This window comes from Xiphophorus maculatus, chromosome 3 (genome assembly GCF_002775205.1).
Source record: "Xiphophorus maculatus strain JP 163 A chromosome 3, X_maculatus-5.0-male, whole genome shotgun sequence".
Taxonomy (NCBI): Eukaryota; Metazoa; Chordata; class Actinopteri; order Cyprinodontiformes; family Poeciliidae; genus Xiphophorus; species Xiphophorus maculatus.
In genome coordinates, this window is record NC_036445.1 from 9,357,058 (window position 1) to 9,372,276 (window position 15,219).

Below are 15,219 nucleotides of genomic sequence, written 5' to 3' on the forward strand. Positions count from 1 at the left end.
TGAACAAAGTCGTACTGGTCACATATCACAATCTAGCATATTTTGAAACAGTCAATAAGCCCAGAATGTGATCGGAATCAAAACTATTGCAAATATGCTGCCGCAATAAGACCAAATTTGATTTGTAAACCTTTTCTCTGACTATAATCCACTAGAACTCAAGAAACTACTTGACGTTCTAGTTCTAGTAAAAAAAAATACATATACATACATGATTTAGTACAGGGAAATTTAATGGTGTGCTTGCAAACTGAAAATAGAAAGAGACTGAATGACAACACAATGGCACGATGTTGGCAAATTGACCCAGAGCTCCACAAAAGTCTTAAAACTAATTGTTATTGAGACCTGATGACCCAAAGATCATCAGGTCTCTTTGCAGACTTTTTAATGCATCTCCGTCTGACTGACTGAACATGGCGGTAAGATAAAGTTGAGTCATGCTCAGACTTGTCATAGTTCCAGCATTGTATCTTCTCACTCTAATTATAGGTATGTAGTAGTTTATGCCCGTATTTAACTATGTCAAGAGAAGAAACTCAAAACACATCAGTCTCTTATTTATTGGACTATTCTTTTGCCTTATACAGGAAATGTTGAATTACTAATTACCAGCCAGAAATTCCTCAATAATTTCATTGATTTATAACATTTTTAAAAACTCTTCAGCTACATAATGTGTATTTTAAGTATATTTTAAGTCCATAAATCTTGTTTTTACCCAAGATTTCTACTAACTGTGTTGTTGGAATAGATGGATTTTCATAATCCCATTTAAATTAACTAAAGTCTCAGTCAATACAAGACCAGTGAGAACATATTAAAATCATCTTGAAATTTTTAGATGGTCAAGTTTTGCATGCAAGAATAGACAAATAACTGAGCCTCAGCTATATTCATTTTAAATATCTACTGTTGCTTAGAATGGTTTTACAACAAAAAGGTTAAAGCAGTAAAACAAAAAAAAAAACTATTTTGTTTTTTTCTTCTGATACACAAATCTGACATTAATCCTTGTTCACCTTTATTTGCCCCACAAATACCTCCACTAATACCCCTGTATCTGAAACTCACAGTCGCTTCAGCTGCAGCATCTCACCTTGCCTAAAATTATCATCAGGGCTTCTAATGTGTTGACTAAGCAGCTCCAGGCTCTCCAACCGGGAGCTCATTCAAGCTTTTATGGGAATGTGTGAATGTGAGATTCCAGGTGTCACTTTAATTGAGACTTTGATACTGTCGTCTGAACAAAATGGTAAAGTAGTAGGGAAGACACAGCACCACACTTGTAAGAAGAAAGCTGATTACACAGTGGGATCAATTTGATTGAAGCCCAAAACAAGGATCTGAAGTCCATAAATGTTTCATTAATGCACCCGAGTCACGCTTTGTTTTACACTAAGGGGGAAAAACATTATCTGAACAGAATGAAAAGGCCCTCCGTCCACGACCGTCTGCTGCATATAAACAGAGACTTCTCTTTTTTCTGCAGTGTAACAACATTACAGAGGTCCCCCATCTGATTGATGAAAGTGCCAGCTCTGCAAGTGCCTCTTTTACATAGCAGAGAGTCTTCTCTGCAGCCCACAATTCATCATCTGACAGTGGGATGGTTGCATCCATCTTAATGCATTACACAGACAAACAAGTGGCAAGTCGCACAGTGAAACTGTGAATCCCTTCAGGATAGTGCAGAGAGAGTACTGCGGGCAGACATGAGGATCGGAATGCAGTTCACCATTAACATACCAACCCCACATGCAAGGAGACAGAGTACCAGAATTATGTTCTAAAAGACTGCACGGTTTATCCAGTTCTGAAGATAAAATGCTCAAAACATAGAAATCCACTGTGGAAAACAGTTTGTAGAAGAGCTAGCATCTCTGAGACAGCTTTATTGAATAGGGGAACTCCATTATCTTTACACATAAAATGTGAAATGATGCATTAAAACTTCTGGTTTTGGAATCAGTCTTGCTATGTTGTTTGAACTATTTAGTAATTTAAACTGTAACTAACCACCTTTGAAAGCATATTCCCACCTCTAACAAATTTTAAAAAATTCCACCAAAGTGGGTGGAGCTAAGAAACAATCCAGGGCATGGCTAAAGGCATGGCATGGAGCTGTGGTCAAGATGACAGAAACAGTGTTGCCAACTTATCCTCCTTGTCATTATCTTTAGCGTCTTTTCAGACTCCTTTGGAGACTTATTTAAAAAAGAAACTAGTGACAAATCAACCAACTTTTCCACTGTTATTGACAGTAACAGGGTTACGGTTAGGGTAACTCTAACCCTATCAGGCAACTGTTCTCCAGCTGTGATTTGTCCTGCGCAAGAAATGAATGCTGCAATGAGCTTTCTAAACATCTCAGTCAGTCTTACACACTCGTCCGTCCAGCACCATACTGTTGCCAGCAGTCAGACCAGGAGACCCATTCCAATCTATCCAAATTGCAAATGCTTGTCAAACTCGCTAGTGAGTGACAAAAAGCTGTACTGTTTTGAACAATAGGAAAACTCAACTGTAGTAGTCATCTTTCAATCTAACGAGGCCAGCACCGAGACAGCGTCAGACAAAATATTGCAGAACAAAACAAATTTACAAGCAAATGTCAAAACCTACATAGAAACATAAACATATAACCCTAAATATACAATTTAGACAGTTTATCAGAAAAAGGTTGATTTGGGGGTTTGCTACACTTTAAGAAGTGATTTATCTGAAAGTCTCTATGTCTGTGATATAAAATAATGTTCCAACCAACAGGATCACCACTCCAAGATAATGCCCATTTCTATCTTATCTTTATAGCTTGACATAATGGAACTGAAATAGCAGCCAATGAGGGTAAGAGCAACCTGAACTCTGTGTCTTTGCTGCTGCAGAAATCTCATCATGTGAGTGTCGTCGCTGGATGCAGAGCAGACTAATGTCTGGAGTAAGAAGCAGCTGTTGTTTTCCTACTGCAGTCTGAAAAGGCCTCAGGTCAGGATTTCCTGATGACATTTTAACTAACCACCATCCAATGTAGTCACAAGAAGCAGAATCATGATTGTATTTGGCCCATAACATAAACACACCTTTAAGCTGTTTATATTTTCTCACCATAACTCAAAAGGAGCCCGACTAAAATCAATTCATGTTCACCAGTGGTGTTGGTCACGCTACGCAGAAGCACCGTTCTAGCAGAAAACAAACGAAGGAATCAGATTTGCAAAGTGAGAACATCCAACAGGATTACATTCTGCTTATTTTCTGTTCTCTACATCTACTGATGTGGATCTAGGTCCAACTCTTTAAATCATTTTTGCTGCATCTGTTCCATGTGAGGTGCAATGTAGGGGGAAAGTGCAAGTTGAAATCCTGAAAGAACAGGGAGTATGTGAAAGGACTAGAGGAGAGAAAAAAAACCCTGAATTCAGAAAGTTTATGTAACCCAAAACCAAACTTTTAAATCACAAAAATATGAAACAGTAGGAAAGTGCAGAATCTGTCAATAAATCAAGACATCATCAAAAAGCTATTTCATTTCATTAATTTAATTTCAAAATTCAAACTCATGTATTAGTTTTACTAGAGATTCATACATAAACAGAAAAAACTTAATTCTTTTTATTAGAAAACTTGATTTCAGAAAACCAATAAAACCACAATTTTTTCTTCAGAAATTATATGTTATGACCTACAAAAATGTGGGCAAGACTGGTGAGTTGACAGTTGTACAGCACTCATTGACACCCTCCAGAAGCCACAAAAGCTTATTACTAAAGAGCTGGCTGGTCACAGAGTGCTGTATCAGATTCATAAGAAACGGGAAAAACCACAGCCTTGAGAGAACTGTGGAGAAAAGATTCAAAAGTTTATAAGAGATTTACAAGACAATAATTACAGCTGGAGAAGGAGCTCCTATGTTGTCAAACCTACTTTGACAAACTCATGGACTGACCTCCATTGCATAAATTAATGGAAAATATTATCAAATATCACCATAAATAATCTTATGAGAACAAGCAAAGTTGAACACAATAACCATAATTAGGTTTGTTTCAAATCCTCTGACTTCAGGTTTAAATGGTAACTTTTTTCACATGCTAATAAATTTTATGTCCTTAAATATAATCCATAAACATTCATGTTCATGCCTTGTAGTGACAAAGAAAAGTTCATAAAGATGACATTCATTAAAGTTCAGTTTTCTACATTCATCTACTTTGGTGGAAATTGGTTCAAGCCACCTGAATTTCAAGAAAGGAGGGGCTGTGGGTCCTACCCACCAGAAGTGCATTAAGAGATTTGTAGTGGTTAATGCAAAGTCAACCCGCGAGTTTGTCACCTTCTGTTGTAGAGCCACCACACACAGACATAGCCTGGATATTTGGTACCACTGTTGCATTCCTTGTATTTAGCAGCTCCTTAAACTCCTACTTAGGCCAAGGCACTCTAAATATACTATTGTTACTTACTGGTGCAACGTCATCCTTTTATATCAAAATTAACTTTGGTTACCAAGCTCCCAGAAAAAGTCTGGGAAAAACAAAAAGGCACAGAATCCAAATTGCTTGAGACCCTTATGACGTTTCCACAGTCAGTGAGGATTTGGAATGCCACGTTATCTGGTGGTGTCGGTCCACTGTGTTTTGAAGTTGGACATAGCGAATACCAAGATGTTTTAGAGCACTTCACGCTTTCTGGAGAAGCTGATTTCAGTAATCAGCAAGATTTGGCACCTTCCCACACTGCCAAAAGTACCAATCTCAATCCAAACTCAACTGACCAGAAACTCAATAAAGAGTCTATAAAGTCCTGTCAAGAGTACCAACTGTTGCTATGCCATTTCAGTACAGTAATTCACATAAAATGCATTTATGTTAACAATTCCTATGGGACATGCAAATGACTTTTCTAGAGTGTCACAGAGACACCAAAGAAAAGTTTAGACCCCAGCAATTTATCCAATAAGCCTATATTTTCAATTACTCTCTTTTCCTCTTGACAATAGTGGAAAGACGAGTTGTGGGTAATTGGCATGCAAGGTTGAGCTGAGGGGTTGGATGAGCCAGGTCCTGAGCTAGAGCACAAAGCACAACGGCTTTGCTATACCCTCAAAATTAGTTTAAAGCTGTGATTCAGCAGAAGGCTGAGACCTGCACAATGCTACCACTGCCATTCATAACAGCAAATCCTTTTCTCTGGCATAACAACTGAGCCACACCATCACACTGCACCTCCCACATGTCACAACAGCAGGTAGAGAGAGGTCCAAACGACATGGCTTCACATATTGTCCCATGTTATGTATATGTCTGAGTCTAAATTTACTCATCCACATTATAATCTTTAGTCACATTTATAACTTAACGTGTGAGGGCACAGCAATTGTCTGGTGCTTACTGGTTTCTAAAATTATTTAAATCTTATTTCCAGTGTAAAACACAACAACAGATTTCACATTGTTACTTATTAAATACAAGATTAAGCTCAAATGAAAAACCAATGTCTAAAAAATTTAACAACCAAGATAAGTTCTCTTAATTTAAAAGGAAAAGTATTCGATGAATGCTTTTTGCACCTTTATTGCTTCTATTCTTCTTTAGATAGTTTTTACATATGCTACAAAACTGCTGACATACTCTGAAATCCAAGATCACAGCATCCGTAGGTCTCAGTAAATATTGACAATTATAACAAGAAGGAGAAAGCATCTTCTCTCCAAGAAGAATCTAAATGCACAATGTCCAATGGCTTAAGTTCAGCCCAACTGGTTCTTGTTAGACATTAAGCAGTTTTAAAAAAAAAAAAACTAAATCAAAAATTCTCCACAAAACAGAGGTTGATAAAGTCACAAAAAAATATATTTTTTGTCTGAGATTATTTAATTTTTGTTCTCAAAAGCTCCTGACCCGACCTTTAAACTTTGGTCTGAATGGTAGCCATGGCTGTCATACTGATGTGTGTTATCTAGTATTAACATTCTGCATTTGTTGTTTTACTGAAAATAAATTCTGTATTCCTTTTTAGTTTCCAGCAAGCTGGTCATCTCTTCTGCTCGACGTGTTTGATGCTTCTTTAATCTAAAATGAGCTGTGCAATATTTTTAGAGAAAGTAATATGAAGTTGCTGGTTTAAGTCAATATTTAAATACCTATGTTTAGGGTACTGGTATGAATGGCAATGGAATATATATTTCATGAGATATATATTTTTTATGAAATATAGATCTCATATATTTTATGAGTTATAAAATAAATCTCATTATTATGTGAAGTTTAAGCCACTACTGACTCACCACTCACCAGTTAAGTGCACAAGTCAACGCTGACATTGGAGGAAGATAATAGTTGGAACAAAGGGATGTGGAGGAGCGAGGTGGGGGGTATCAGCTGATCGAATCTTCTCATTAACTTCCCCCAGGCCTGCAGAGAAATAGAAAAGGAGGAGGGGCAGAGAGAGGACAGGTTTAATGAAGACTCCTGCAGCGAAGGTTCGTCTCGCCTAAGATGCAGCACTGTGAATAAGCCTGCCAGACAGATGGGCTGAGGAATTGATCGGTGGAAACGGTCCACAGAGACACAGCCACAAATTCAGAGACTGTTTAGTTGAGGTAGAGTGCACAATCATGGATATCAAAGAGGATGACATGTCTGTGGAATTTCCCACAGGTAGGTGAAAAGTCTTCCCACAGTAAAGAAAAAAAAAGCACTCAAGAGTTCACATTCTGAGTTTTATTTGAGCCGACAACAAGGAGGAGCTCTAAACATCAAAGATAAAACTCTCAAGTTCATTAGTTCTGTGCCTGACAAGTCAAAGGAAATCCCAAATAAAATCTCTGATAATTCAAAGATTTTATACCCCAATTCTAAACTCAATGCAATTCAGTTCAATCCACTTTATTCTTATGGTACCAATGTTGACTCAAGGGACTTGACAAAAAATAAACACACACACAAAAAGTCAATTTATCCAATGATGCAGATTCACAGTGAAGTGCATACATTCCATACATTTTCTTCTTTTAAATTACTTAAGACTTTTCATAAAGATATTAAACACTAATACAAGTGCCTATACAACTGTTTCTCTTGACTTTCAGGGATAATGCTGCTCCATTCATCTGGATTTTAGTTCATACCATTTTATAAGTGCATTAAAACTTTAACTAGAATTGTTAAAATGAGCAACAACAGGCAATAAGCTACTCATGTTTCTTTTGCTCTTTATGTCTCATCAATCATTTGTGTATCTATAAGGTTACACAGAATCTGCCTTAGAAACAAAATCAATAAAGAATTTCTCACTGCAAAACCTGGCCTGCAAATTAAGCCGATTCTGTTCTTCCTGAACATGACCGTCATTATTATCCTACTTTGGTTACTTTGATAAAATGATTTGTTGCACTGAATAAAATTACAAACTCGCATCACTCCTCAATATCCAGCTTCCCCCCCCCCTATGTTCGAATAGGCATTTCTGTACAAGAGTCTCATTAAAACCAAACTAGGACATCTCTGTGTTAACTTTATTGATGAAAAAGCTTTGACACTTTTTGTCAAAAGCTTTTCGTCTTGTTTAAAAACTAATAAAATGTACATGGAATTCACTTAAATAAACTGAAATTATGACAAAATTGACTGACATTTTAATTAATGAATACAAATGTGCCAAAAAATAATAGCTTAAATCCAGTTATAGTTAATGTTAGCTGTTTGGAAAGGCAGGATGAGATGCATGAGATTGCATTTTGTTCCCCATGTCCTGCAGCTAGATGGGTTTTTTTCTTAGCATCTGCATTGAAATAAAAAAGCAAAATATTTTTTCTCATTTTATGACAAAACTGTGCAAAGAATGCATTTTCCTCTGACTTCAACAAACTAAAACAAGACTATAACTTAAATAACTGAAGGAGAATAAATTATGACAAAAACTTCAGTCAAAAGTCTGTCAAACGTATTGTAACTAAAAACATAATGATAGTTACTTGATGTACAGAAATTAAAGTTTTCACACTCCAACATAGAGATTTCATAACAGATTGTGTGCTGCATGCAACAAACCAATGGCAAACTGCTGACACGTCCCACTGACATTTGTTAAAGGATCAGAACTGACCCAGCAAACAAAGTGCATCGCGCACGCCACACTCCTTTTAGATCTGTGTTCCCCTGAGGGCTAAGACACCTTCAGTGATTCAGCCCAACACTGTCACCATGGTTACCATGGCCTGACACCACCAGCAATGGTAAACAGGCAGAGCATACTTGAACATTGTTGTTGTCGCACAAAACACATCACAATCCGGGACGGTGGACTTGAGAGCCGATGCTTTTACAGAAAGTCAACAACCTGATGGACAAACACAGCGAAAGGCGCTATCAGGGCGTCCACCTCCAGCTGGGATATCGTGGAATGTTAATTAGTCCTGAAGCGACAACACACCACCCTTAGAAATGTCACATCCTCGTGAGGAGAGTGGAGAAAGGGGCCAGCTTCTGTTTGTTCTTCCTGCAGCAACACCTTTTCTCTTCCTTACCCCCAAGCTATTTCTTCAAACCTTCCCTTGCTCCCTCGTGCAGCCTCTCAGTTATGCGGTTTACTCTGTGATGAATGGCTCAATTTCAAGTTGAGTGTTTGTTTTTTTTTTCCTTTTTTTTCTCTCTCTTTTGAGCTGAAATAGATTGCAATCTGCGCAATTGTGCAGAAACAAGATTGATTTCCAACTGAAACTCCACTTTAATGTAATAATTTTTTGGCACACATTTTTTTGTGTTTGGTAAAATGCAATGGTTCTTGAACATTTAGGTTGGGAAGAGCAGGAAATCCAGCTAAAATAGGAATAATTACCCTTTTAATTTTTGGTTTTCTGATAAGCTTGTTTTTTTCTATCAAAGATTAATATTCACTTAAATAAGATTTAATAATGAAGAATTAGATCATGACTTTGTACATGTTTTAAGCACCGATTCCATTTTTATTTTAAAAACAACAATGTCTTACTGTTTGTTTGAACCTTTATCTTTTTCAAGGTTTATAGAAATCCTCAGGCTGCTGCCCATATATATTCACTTATATTTAATTAATGAAAACCAGAAATTACTGAAATAATATTTGGCTTCCGTAAGATTCAACCTAAATTAATCAAACAGAGGCTAGTGAATTGGAAAATGAATCCCTTTTGCTGGAGTGAGAAGGTGAGAATAGAGCTGTGGATTTTAACAGGGATTCTGGGTTTTAATCATGACAGTTTAATTACAACGTAAGCTAAAACTTTTTTAATAAGCTTTCAATTTTTGGGAGGGGGCTGTCTTACAGGTGAAAAATCAAATTGAGTCTGACTCAAATATGTTTAAATGAAAATTGCAAGAAAAGGAACAGGAGGGAGAAATCAGACACAAACCCCATGTTTTCTCTACTTCTTCTTCCAGGAGTAAAACAAGAGAAACTCTGCACCAGCAAAAAGACAAAAGAATGGATAATAAGCCCGATGTGAAAGAAGAAAGAACCCTGTTCAAGGTCTACAGAGCTGAATGGTTTACATGTGAGCTGCCAGCTTACATTTTCTTGCTGTCACCGTTTGCTGTGAAGCATCAGGGATGCTTTAAAGAGAGCGCGCTCTCTCCCAAGAAGAGTCGCTAAACGTCACTAACAATCACTGAGCTACCAGAGGAAGGAGAATCAGAAAAACAAGACAACAGAACAACAGAGGCAGAGTCAGATGAAAAGGGACAAAAAGCAGAAGGTGAAACAAAGGAAAGAAAAACTTATGTTTAGAGGTTTTCACTGAAGTCTGCAGAAAAGCTACCAAGTCTCTGAGTTTAAAGCCTCTAGGGTTGCAACCGTGCAGCACAAATATTAGTACATACTGTATATGGTCTATGAGTTTATGAACATTTTTAAAGATACAATTCTGTGGTGTTTTTTTCTTTCCCTTTTCTTTCTTTTTTTTCCAATGCCAATACAAACAGAGCCAGGTAATGAAGTATGGATTTTCACAGCAGGATTTCAGAAAATACAAAGAAAAAGTGAAAAAACAAAAAACATTTCTCATACATATTTGGGTCAATGACATGAAAGCCGATTATTAGTTATCACTATAAGATGAGTAACTGGACATACTTGAACAGACTCTGGAGCATTTCAAATTGTATTTGTGTCAAAGTAAGTTAAATCTTATGGGTTTGAGCTGGCGTTTGACTCTGCTGACTGAGCTACCAGCAGTAATCAGGGATGGTTAAGCTCAAGACCATTAAAAGTTATCACATTTTGATTTTTTTAAATGTGGTTGGTTGATTTTCATTTGCTGAAAAATATATTATTTTCGTTTTACCATACAATATGTCAGTACAGTCCCAACGCAGTCACTCACTTCCTTCCTTTGGTGTTGACAGGATTAGTGGCGATAGTACAAGCTATACTGCAGATGCATCCATAGGAATGATCTCAAGGCACTGACTGTCTGGGGATAATTTGTGATGGACAAAGAATTAAAATGGACAATGAAAAGGAAAAGAAAAAAAAAAGGTTTTTCACAGAAATACTGATTTTATCTGAGCGGATGCCTCCTCTCATCTTCCCCTCCACTGAAAGGAGCGTGGGAACTGTTTCCAGAGAGTTGAGCGGAGGTGGAAGTCTGACCCTGACTTATCGACGGCCTTCGCAATCCACATCTTCATGGCTAATGTGGCTACCTGCCAAATATGGTCCATCTCAAATAAAGCCTACAGAAAAATGCAATCTTGTATAAATATTTCTTTGCTGCTTATAGTTAAATCACTAAAATCATTAGAAAAATTGGAACACTTCAGGAAAACAACAGACTACTCAATAGATCTTGATTTAGGAGCATTTTTAAAGCAAAAGAAACAACTGGAGTTTTTAGATTGTGCATTTTCTTTGGATCAGCCAGATGCTTTTGGTCACTTCAAGTAAATCAACAACTCTATGCTCTCTCATGCAAATTCACAGGACTTAAAGTTGTTATTCCAATTTTGCACAATGCGTAGTTATGATGTATGATTTCTGAAGGCAGCTTTATTATTTCAAGATGTGAATTCTTTTTTTCCTCCACCAGACCTTGTTTCAGAGGCAAAACGAGTGCAGATATCAGATAAAGGCTGTGCTGTCACAAAAAAGCTGTTGAATGTTTCCCTACCAATAGCTTGTGTTTAGATTGCATCAAACAGCTTGTTCCTGTTTGCTTTCAGTCAGCGAGAATGGACAAGACAATGTTACACAAGGCTCCAAAACTGAAACTCTCCTCTTGTTGCATCTGTGAATGACAGCAAAGCGTTGAAGAGGGCCTTTTCTCTGAGCTGACACTGCTCATTTGAATTTCAAAACATGATGTAAAGCTGTGATTAAAAGGCAATTACAGCTTGTGTCAATGAAAAGTCAATTAAATGTTTCAGGGTCTGTCAACAGGGATTTTGCCAAGGTGATGTCAATGGAAACAAGAGTAAGATTCATGAAGAAAAATGACAGAAAGGGCCTAGAAAAAAAACAAAACAAAAAAAAAAACAACAAAGCTGGGGAGGGCTCAGGAGACAACATGAAGATGTGTGAATATTGCCTGCTTAGAGCCGGGATTTTTTCTTCATCCCCTTCCACTCCCAATTTATAAAACATTGCTCCAAGGCAGCTTTCAATTAAGAATCAAATCCACCGGAAACATTGAGTGGGAATGTTTTATGATAAAACCTGAAATAACAAAGCCACCCACCCTCTTATTCAAATGATTCGTTTATGAAGTCCTACAGTCTCCCCCATGGCCATGTTTCAGATGAATAAACCTGCAATGCTTACTTATACAAAAGTAATGAACGGAGAATATAAAAAAAGCAAAACAGAAATAGGAAAAAAAAAAACATGCATGGTGTACCTGCCAAGTTTTTGATCTCCTGCTTGGAGCCCGCAGGAGCAGCTCTGTTTTAGCACTGAAATGCAGCAGAACTGACAGACTGCTGCAGCAGCCCTGTGAGGTGAGGCGGAGTCTGAACATGCTGCTGTCATTCTTCATACACTGAACCAACCTTTGGTCCCAGCAGATATGGCAAAACGGAAAATATAAACAACAGAAAGACAGGCCAATGCTGCAAGCTTTTTAATTATTGAGGAAGCCCTGAAAATGCAGAATGCACATTACGTTTAACCCAAGATGCCTGATGGAAAGTAATGGAGAGGCTTAGGGATAAATTAAAAAGGGTGTCAATGCAGGGTAGATTACTGATGAGAGGGTCTGAGCTGGTGCTCCTCTGTTTCCTTCAGTTTGTGTTGGGTTTTTTTGAGAGACTTTTATCCCAGATGTAAATATTCATAGAAAACTTTAAAAGAATTCCACAGCATCAGGATTCGAGCACAGAACTCGTCACTTGCAGCATAGTTTCTCTGATAGACTCTGGCAACTCCCAAAAAAAGAAAAAAGAAAAAACTGGAACTCATACCAGTTGGAGTCACTGAAACAGCAAAGACCAGATGGTCAAATAGTCCAGCTTGTTTTCTCATATTAGCCTTTGCTCTCATGCTCCATTAGTTTAGTTTGATTTCCAGATAGAAGCTCTCTATTTTTAAATTAAGTTATTATAAACTCTGGGGAGTTTCAGACTCACACAATCAGTACAGGTAACAACTGTTACTGTAGTTCACCTGTCTACAAATAATAAAGAAAACAATGTTTCATTGTGTGTTTCACCACAATGAAAGGAGTACTTTTAATAACCTGGGCTGACAAGGTTTTGAGAATTTTCAGGTGAATTGTATTTTTCTTACACATTCCGTCCGTTGTGCCAGACATAAAAACAAATACTGTACTGATAATTAAACAACATCTACAAAGGAAGAGTCAGATTTCTCTGTTTTTCAAAGCTTTGACGAAAAAGTGTTTCTTAAAGTCAAAAAATAAGTAAATATAACATTTAAAAAAACCATTAAATTTAAATTAAAATGACTAGCAATCTAAGTGATACAATTGTATGTCCTGGTATTGGCCTTAAGGATTATTAGTCTTGATTGAAAAGTGCTCAATGAAATTAACTTTGTCATTTTCCAATCAGGGTACTGAATGGACAAAAGCTCTTTTACCAAGTTGCGTGTGTGCAAATGGAATAGAAAGCAACAAGTGATCTTGCAGACAGAAAGAATAAGTCATGCTCTCTTGTTTCTTTGCAACAAGAGAGCATATATAGAAAAATAGCAATCTGAATATTGGCTAATATGTAAAGCTAAATGAATGTTCTGCTGACTAGTGAGAGCAGGTCATCCAACCGGAAAGTAAAACTCACAGTGATGAACCTCAGAGAAGCATAGAATCAACTGTTGGAAGATATTAAGCAGAAGTATATAAAATGCATATAAATACTGATAAAATATCTCCACAATCCATAACAGGCAAAAATGCTGCAGCAACAAGATGCTTCTTTGTAGTAAAAGAAGCACAACTTATTTTAAAAAACACACTATTTTTACACGGTTCTCTATGCGTGGTTTGAAGGTGAGGCCATCAATAACCAAGATATGATTGAATCACTGAAGCAATCGTTTGAGCATATTCTTTTTCTAACAGGTTTCAAATGCCATGGTGAACAGTGTCAAATGTTTTTGACAAACCTAAAAAATGGTGATGCAGTGAGTTGATTGTCAAGTCCAATTTCTCTAAATAATGACACTCTTATTATGCAAAGTCTTAAGTTTTTGGGGTTTTTTTGTTTTTTTTTTCCCCCTGTTGTTGAAGCATATTTCACACCATAGACAGAGTCCAATTTATCATGACAAGCACTGGAGTTTTGCTCTCCTAACCGCATCCCTGATCACTGATGCTGTCTGATTCTCACTGATAAATGTATAATCTAAAGGATATTTAGAGGTTTTAATATTTGCACAAAAGCATCTATTTGTCATGTTTTATTAAATTTACCATCGGATGAGGTACACTGGTCTGAACCATCCTGTTTGTAGATCCTCACATCTCCATCTCAATAAGAATAACCATATTAAACAATACATTTCTTTTCTTTTTTTTCATTTAATTACTTCACCTTATCTTTGTTGTCTGATGTTCAACAGATTCTCAGACTGCTTATTCTTAACTATACAGAATAACTGACAGGTTTAATAAATGAGTTCTACATACCCTCTTACATTTCTGGTTTAATCAAACAGATGCTGCTTTATTGAAAACTTCCTGCACCTGAAAGTGATTAAATACCTCAGTCACATAAGAGCAATAACTAACAAGAAAATTTAAAAACCCATTAAAATTGCATAACCGATGCTTTACATTTGAAGCATATTTTGACACTTTTAGCTGTCACTTTGGGCAAAAATGATTTTAATAATTTTTGTGTTTCATTACATCCAGCATTGCTCAGGAACTGTAATGTATCTTAAAGACCTCTGTGCAGTAAAGGACAGCAGGTAGATTCACTGAATTTAATCAAACATCAACAATGTGTTCCTAAGGTCCTGTTTATGTGCAGTGCAAGAGACACTGTCAGAAATCCAGCAGTAGGCGTATGATGGAAGAGCAAGAGTGTAAAACCACTAACAAAGGAATAAAATGAGGTTTCACCACAAGATGCAACAAAAATGATCTGCTCTTAGAAAGGTTCTAAAATTATATCCAGCTTCAGTGGTGCAAAAACTCAATACAGATTCAACACTGTAGTTATTAAACAAGAAGAAAGAGTCATATCAGGAAAAGTAAGTTTTAAGATGGACTCGAGAGGAAAAGTAGAAACCAGCTGCTCCAAATAAAATGCACAATCATCAAGAAGTCTGCACAGTGTGCTGGTCTGAAGTACAGTACATCAGCATCAGCTTATAGGAGCAACTGTTGCTGTCCATCATTGTGGGCACAATTAGAAACCCATTTTTTAAATTATAAAGACTGCGAAAAATTATTCACAAGTAAAAACCCTTCAAACCTTCGCGTTATGTAATCAGAGAACCGAACACAAATGCACACATCAAAGTTCAGATCTCAACGTGAGCTAAATGTTTGCAGGAATTGTCTGTAAAATTCTTACCCATTTTGGGATTTGACTTTAGAAGCTAAAACAAAAACGGATAATTTTCAAAGACAGATTTAAAATATTCTTATATAGCTTTATTTAATAAAATGAAAGGCCATAAACATTCGGCAGACTTCTTTAGAACAAAATTCCCTGCAGTGTTTGTCATCAGGGTCTGTGCAGTATGAATGGCTGGTATTGACAGACAGGAAATTAG

General features: G+C 36.8%; 1 protein-coding gene across 4 annotated transcripts in view; it reads right to left on the reverse strand.

Moving 5' to 3' along the window:
• Positions 1–15,219, reverse strand: part of LOC102237426 (semaphorin-6D-like) — a 158,919-nt gene that overhangs the window by 112,152 nt on the left and 31,548 nt on the right. For all 4 annotated transcript variants that reach the window (XM_023330701.1, XM_023330703.1, XM_023330702.1 and 1 more), the window contains exon 3: positions 6,297–6,416. The gene's annotated coding sequence lies outside the window, so the exon portion shown is untranslated. The remainder of the gene's footprint in view (positions 1–6,296; positions 6,417–15,219) is intronic.